The sequence below is a fragment of the Cryptotermes secundus genome, unplaced genomic scaffold (genome assembly GCF_002891405.2).
Source record: "Cryptotermes secundus unplaced genomic scaffold, Csec_1.0 scaffold3089, whole genome shotgun sequence".
Classification (NCBI taxonomy): Eukaryota; Metazoa; Arthropoda; class Insecta; order Blattodea; family Kalotermitidae; genus Cryptotermes; species Cryptotermes secundus.
In genome coordinates, this window is record NW_019723360.1 from 35,981 (window position 1) to 43,463 (window position 7,483).

Sequence of the window (7,483 nt, forward strand, 5' to 3'; positions counted from 1 at the left end):
AAAAAAATGCATAAGAGCCATTATGGGCGTTGATAATCGGGCATCCTGCAGAAGGCTGTTTGGTGAGTTAGAAATTTTAACTGTTACTTCTTTGTATATACTGGAGATTTTATGTTTTATCATAAAAAATAGAATCTATACAACTCTGAACTCTGATGTGCATAATTACAATACAAAGCATAAACATAATCTGTATGCCCAACATTGTAATACAAATCGTTGTAAGAGAAGTGTGATAAACATGGGCATAAAACTATACAATAATCTTCCTTTGGAGTTAAAGAATGTATCTGATTTTAAAGTGTTTAGGAGGAAATTGAAGTGTTATTTGTTGCATAGTGCCTTCTACTCTCTTCAGGAGTATTTCTATATGTAAGATGTTGAATTAAATGACTGTAATTGTTTGTTAATGCATGTGCTGGTGGTTTTTTTATATAATTTATTTAAGTATTTATGTATTCTTTGATTATATTAGGTGTGATTGTTATTTAATCTATATATTCTCTTTGACTTTATCCGATTGTATATTTTACAGTTATGGCTGTAAATAAAATTATGAATTATTATGAATTACATATATATATATGCCAATCTGTGGAATCACTGACTCATCCTCTTGGCATGCGATGCAGCAGGAGGTTGGAGTCAAATTGGGTAGCCACCCATCTGACGCTAACCTATCACCATGTCATTTAAACTGGTGCCCCGTTGTCAATTACTGTGCCATCTTTTCATCATCTTCCTGAATTTGCCTGCTTGGGATTTTCTTGGCCTATGCATGCCAGAATGCCCTAATGACATGGTGATGGGATTCCATTCTCTGCTAAGTTTGAACATATACAAGACATATACTAAGAACATGTTGCAAGAATAAACAAAATGAACTAAATTTACTTAAACACAGAATCTTTTTTTTTAACAAAATCTGAGGTAAATATTTTATGACTTAAATCTTAGAACATACAAACAAAATACCAGAAACACGTACAAGAATAAACAAAGCAAATTAAATTTATTTAAATGCAGAGTCTTTCTTCTGAATGAGTCACGCACGCACAGAGGGCATGTGGTGCCATACTGCAAACAAAAGATGCAACAGGTAAATAACATTTTTATTCTAACAAAGGTATACTTAGGGGCTAATAACATGGCAGTTAATTATAAACTGATGATAAAATGTTCATGTTATTTTACTTTCATCCCACTACACGTTTTGATCAGTTTAATATAAGTTTATAATTGATTGTTGTGCTGACAAACATAACCTGAATTTGATTTGGTTCATCCTGGTCTGTCACACTAGCAATATTATAAAAGGTTATCAACTCCATCCAGTGTGACTGATAAATGTTTTTTTCATTTCCTTTTTAATCTTTCATCCTTCACATGTCTCGGTCTTCAGAAGGATACATCAGTACAAGCGGAAACTACTATTACAATGTGATTGGTCAATATCAATACATACATACAATATCATTACAATGTCATGAATATAATATCTGATCAATTAACAACTACAGCGATGTGCATGAATATATTAAAATAATTTGTAGGAACTGCCCACATTCAAGCAAGTGTGACAACGCAAGCGTCATTGCTTAGCAACGAGTAAACAGCGGTTGCTAGGCAAAAGCGTGTTAACAGCGGTTGCTAGGGAACTTGTAAACACGGTGTCTGGCAACAGCAGTACCTATTACATAATCGTTTTCTATATGTCCGACTCTAGGCTACATAAGCAGATACACTGAGTTACAGTTGCAGTTCTACCGTTCTACAATACTAGTTCAGTGTTCAAGCAGTTCACTGTTGTTGTTATCCGTCTGTGTATACTGTGCAGCTGCAATAAACCCTATAGGACACTTCAACTAGTGGTTGTCTCTTCATATGACATCCCACATTGGTGACCCCGACAATACAACATAACTAATGGACAGCGGTCGAATAGAAGACCTCCTGCAACAGTACATAACACAAATGGAAGAAAAACAGCACGATGCTGGTATTATTAGCAGACCAGCACCAACAGAAGCACGGCCCTTGAAGGCAAGTGCAGAGCTGGAGCAAGGGGAACTGGGTGAGCCAAAGACTGACAAACAAATGAAGAAACTTGAACAGGAAAACAGGAGACTAAGGAAGATCCTTAAAAACCTGACAGAAGAGCGAGGGGAACAACTTGATGAGGAATTCGAGCCTCCCAGAATGCAAGATGCTCTGTGTCAGAAGAATTACATGAGGAGGGTAAAGAGACAAAGCAGGAAAATGGAGGATCTCATTAAAAATCTAAGAGCTGCGCCTCGTAACAGAACAAGAGACCCTGACAGCACAGCGAACCTGCGACAGCCCAGCGACCGTCGACCGCTAAAGTACAGCCAGTGGCGAGTACGACAGCCCAGCGACCGGTGACGGTTACAGCACAGCCAGTGGCGAGTACGACAGCCCAGCGACTGGTAACAGTTACAGCACAGCCACGGGCGAGGGCGAGGGCACAGCCCACTGAACGACGTCCTCTCCAGACCCAAGGTCAAGGGCTCCCACCCCATCACTTGGACACCGGAGCTCCATAGGGCCTTCGAAGAGTGCAAGGCGAGTTTGTCACGCGCCACACTACTGGCTCACCCCGATCCATCCGCGCCACTTGCACTCGTCACAGATGCCTCCACGTCCGCCATAGGTGCCGTGCTACAGCAACGCGTCAAGAACGCCTGGCAGCCCCTGGCATTCTTCTCAAGGAAACTCAACCCGGCCCAGCAAAAATACAGTGCGTATGACCGCGAGCTGCTGGCCATCTACGAGGCCGTAAAGCACTTTCGCCACATGCTGGAAGCGCGCCACTTCAGCATCTTCACAGACCACAAACCTATCACCTACGCTTTCCAGCAGAAAAGGGACAAATGCTCACCAAGGCAATTCAACCACCTGGATTTCATAGCACAATTCACGACCGACATCCGACACATCTCGGGACAGGACAACGTCGTTGCCGACGCGCTTTCCCGCGTCGAATCCGTCCCGGCGCCACCATCCTACGACACATTGGCCGCATCGCAGGACAGCGACGACGAGCTCCAATCACTTCGGCAGTCAAACAGCGCCTTGCAGCCAGAAAAACTACCAATCCCCGGTACCACGGTGTCCTTCTACTGCGATACCTCTGCCGGGAAACCTCGGCCGTACATCCCAGCTCCTCTTTGGTTCGAAGTGTTCCAGTCTGTCCATGATCTGTCGCACCCAGGGACCAAAGCAATGGCAAAACTGGTGGCACAGCGTTTCGTGTGGCCAGGCGTACAGAAGGATTGCCGCACCTGGGCACGTGCTTGCGAGGCCTGCCAGCGCTCCAAAGTCTCCCGCCACACAGTCACTCCACTGGGCAGCCAGATTTCTTCACGTCCACATATACCTTGTTGGATCCCTTCCGACGTCAGGAGGCTACAAATACTGCCTCACTGCAGTCGACCGTTACACCCGTTGGCCAGAAGCCATCCCCATCCCGGACATCACAGCCGACACAGTGGCATGAGCCCTACTGACCGGCCGGATATCCCGCTTGGGTTGCCCACAGACCATCACCACCGACCAGGGACATCAGTTTGAATCTCAACTCTTCCACTCCCTGGCCAAGCTCTGTGGCATTCAACTCTCGCGAACAACTGCTCACCACCCAGCGACTAATGGACTCGTGGAACGTTTCCACCGAACACTAAAGGCAGCCATCATGTGCCACGCAGACCAACACTGGACAGAAGCCCTACCCCTGGTTCTCCTCGGAATCTGCACGGCATTCAAAAAGGACCTGCAGGTATCAGTAGCTGAGCTCGTATACGTTGAGCCACTAAAATTACCAGGAGAGCTGCTAACTCCGACTGCCGAGCCAGTGGATCCAGCGCACCTCATCACCCAACTTCGCCAATATATGGCCCGCCTCAGACCTATTCCAGCAACACGCCATGCCTCCCCGGCTACATTCGTGCACAGCGACCTCAAGAAGTGCACACACGTCTTCCTCCGGCAGGACACTACTCGCAGAGCATTGGAGCCCCCCTACAGCGGCCCCTACCAGGTCCTATCACGGAAGGACAAGACAATGCAAATCCTCGTGCGTGGCAGGCTCATCACCGTGTCAACTGATAGGGTCAAACCTGTCTACATGTTAAACGAGACAGGCCGTGGGACACCACCACGACAGGCGTGGTTTAGAAAGACTTTGTTAAAATTTAGAACCAATTTGGTTCGTGTCCATTATACTGCCTCTCTTTAAAGAAAGCTGAGTGTCTACCATGTCATGGTTCCGTTGTTTGGTAAATAGGACTCTTGAGTGTCCTCCTGTCGTTTGGGCTGCGCTGACATTGTAATGATATTGTATGTATGTATTGATATTGACCAATCACGTAATAGTAGTAGTTTCCGCTTGTACTGATATATCCTTCTGAAGATGGTCTCTCAGACCGAAACAAAAGGAAAGGGGGAAAAAAACATTTATCAGTCACACTGCACTGAGTGTATAACCTTTTATAATAACCTGAATATTAAAAGTTTTAATATTGGTTTGCAATTAACTATTGTGCTGACAGCCCCTTTGATACGTGATACGCAACATAATACAGAAAATAAGAAGATTTTTATATTACATTTTGTATCACTGCATCACTATTCAGAACATGTATACATTGGTCATACATGATCACATGCTTATGCAAACATTCTCGTTTTCCACTAGAGATTTCATTTACCCACAATCCACTTCTTTTTAATGACATGCTTTCTGTACCTAGCCTATATAGCATCAGATGGTACAAAGTGACTAATAAATGAGGTACTATCCCAGCATTTCCCTGGAGGGGCTGAGAAAAACCATGAGAAAGGCAGGATAGCTGTAGTCCTGGCCAAGACCTGAAATGAGCACTTCTGAGATAGAAGTCTGGAGCATTATCTTCATTATCTCTAGAAAAGGGGCTCTCAAACTATGTGATACCATGACCCCCTAAAATAATACACGAATTTATGGGAACCCCACTGTGCCAGTGAGGATGAGGTTGCTGCAATAGCTGTATAGCCTCTCTGTACCTACAGACAGCTACAGACACACTGCTGTTGGCAAATGCACCTGCTCACAAACTCAGTGTATGCTACACTCTGTAGGTTAACACATATGTACATATTATCATAAAAGAGACAACCCTGAAAATGGCCTAAGAGCTGAAACATGGGCTTTTTGTTCATACGGATATCATCATTATGATCAGTGTATTTTGATGCTTCTGGTATATGCAGGTACTGAATGGAACAGACTGTCTCATTTCCTGCCATGCCATTATACCTGCACCACAAAATCTGGATTTTGAACTTACTACATTCAAAATGGAAGTGTATGAGAACATGCAGGAAAACTTAATTCAAGGGAAATTAAATGGGGGCTGTATACACCTGAGGGCTATTCAGAAATTAACCACCATTAATTTTAGGCAACTAAAAGCAGGAGAAAGCTCACGCATGCAAAGTAGCATCACATGACTCATTTCCTTGTAAACCGTCGCATAACTGCTCACTTAGTGTTTTCTCTTGTCTCTACAGAGTAAGTTATGATGTGTCCTGCAATTGCAAATCCTGACAGCTACAAAATTTGTGCTGTTATCTGCTTTCTTCATGCTAAAATCATGAGTGCTGTGGAAATCCATTGTGAATTACATGTGGTTTACTGCCAAGGAACTGTAAGACAATGGTATAGAATGTTCTGAGTTGGATGAATAAATGTTTACAAGGAGGAGTGAAGTGGTTGGCACTTGTAGTGTGTGATGATCTTGTTCAAAGTACTGACCAAAAAATTTCACAATTTCAGAACTTTCATGTGAACTGCCACTAGGGTGACCAACTTTCGGTCATGAATTTAAGGGAGATTTAGTGACGACAAATTTTGTGCATTTCTAGCGGTGCGGCATCAGTGCAGCAAACGTTCATGGAATGGATAATGTTAAATAAAACAATTAATTTACATTGTATATAATTTTCTTTTTCCTGTGGAGCTACAGCCCCAATTTGGGCCTAGGCCTACCTCCATGAAACTCTCCGTTTCACTTCGGTTTACTAGATCTTAAACATTCGGTAGGACTCCTTGGGCTGGTGATCAGCTCGTCACAAGGCCTCTACCTGCACACAAACACAGAAAAACGCACATACACAAACACTAAACATCCATGCCCTGAGTAGGATTCGAATTTACATATTATGACCAGTTATGTCATCCCAGTTACTGTAGATCTGTGTCCTCGTGTGGAAACACTGTGAAATACATAACAGAAAGACATAGTAGAAACAGGCTAAACAATTTATTTTGTTTAAATTTATATGAAAATATGAATGATTTATGAGGAAAGAGTACTTTCTTCTGGGTAATAACACTGTGCAGTCTTGCATATCGTCACCATTTTGGAGAGACCTGCTTCCTCCACAGTCAGGATAGAAGAGCAGACCACATGTGCAAACAAACGGTACATATATACAGAGAAAATGGCTCCCACTGATCCAAACAGTGTAAAAAATAGTGATCCTCTCTCTCCTTATACCTGTACCATTTTTTCCACACTTACTGCACTCTTCTAGTCTGACAATGGAGACAGCAGGAACACCAACACACCTGTAACAATCTACATCACAACATGGTATCACATCGCAGGAAGTCAAAAGTGCTCACAGTCACCACTGTCAGAACCTCAAATCACACTTTGTCATTACAGGATTTCCATTCACACACAAATGGAACTGCATGAATAATCTGGAGACAGTTTATCAAACTCACCCTCTCTATGAAGACTGGGTACATTGAATGTGTCCCAGTAAATCCAGTGACATCAGGATCAATTTCCACATGATATGAAATAGTACAATTAGATGAATGAATTCTCCTATTTGAGCACACCATGAAGAATCACAGATTCAGTTTGGTGACACCACAGTTATCCTGGACATAGACATAAAGAAAAATATTCAAGTGCATCAGCCAGAAACAAACCCAATCCATGCAGCCAGTAGCCAACTATTTCCTGACCCCTGACGCAAATCAAAGAATGCGTACAAGATACTGTCTGTGCCTTTATTCCTGCCTGCCCTCAACGGAGCATGCAGTGGATTCTGGCGGGTCCACTATGGTAAGGAATGAAGGGTGTGTATGTATTATAACAAGATCTTAGTCACGGTGAAACACACTTCCCCCATCCCACAGTGCAACTGCAACCACTGTCCTGCTACTTCAGGCCATACTCCCCTTACTTTTCATTATGCCCACTCCACAGGCTGAGTCTATGGGTGTATATATTATCTCAAAAATATTTTGTAATTTTGGCCAAGCTTCTGTGCGGGGCAGCCCTGACCACAGAGCAAGTTATCGCATTCTGAGGGCTGAAGGTGTGGGCTTTATTGCCAACTCAGCACCCTTCTGGTTACTGAAATGTGCAGTATTATAAAGTGTTCCTCAGTTTAACAGCTTTCCTCA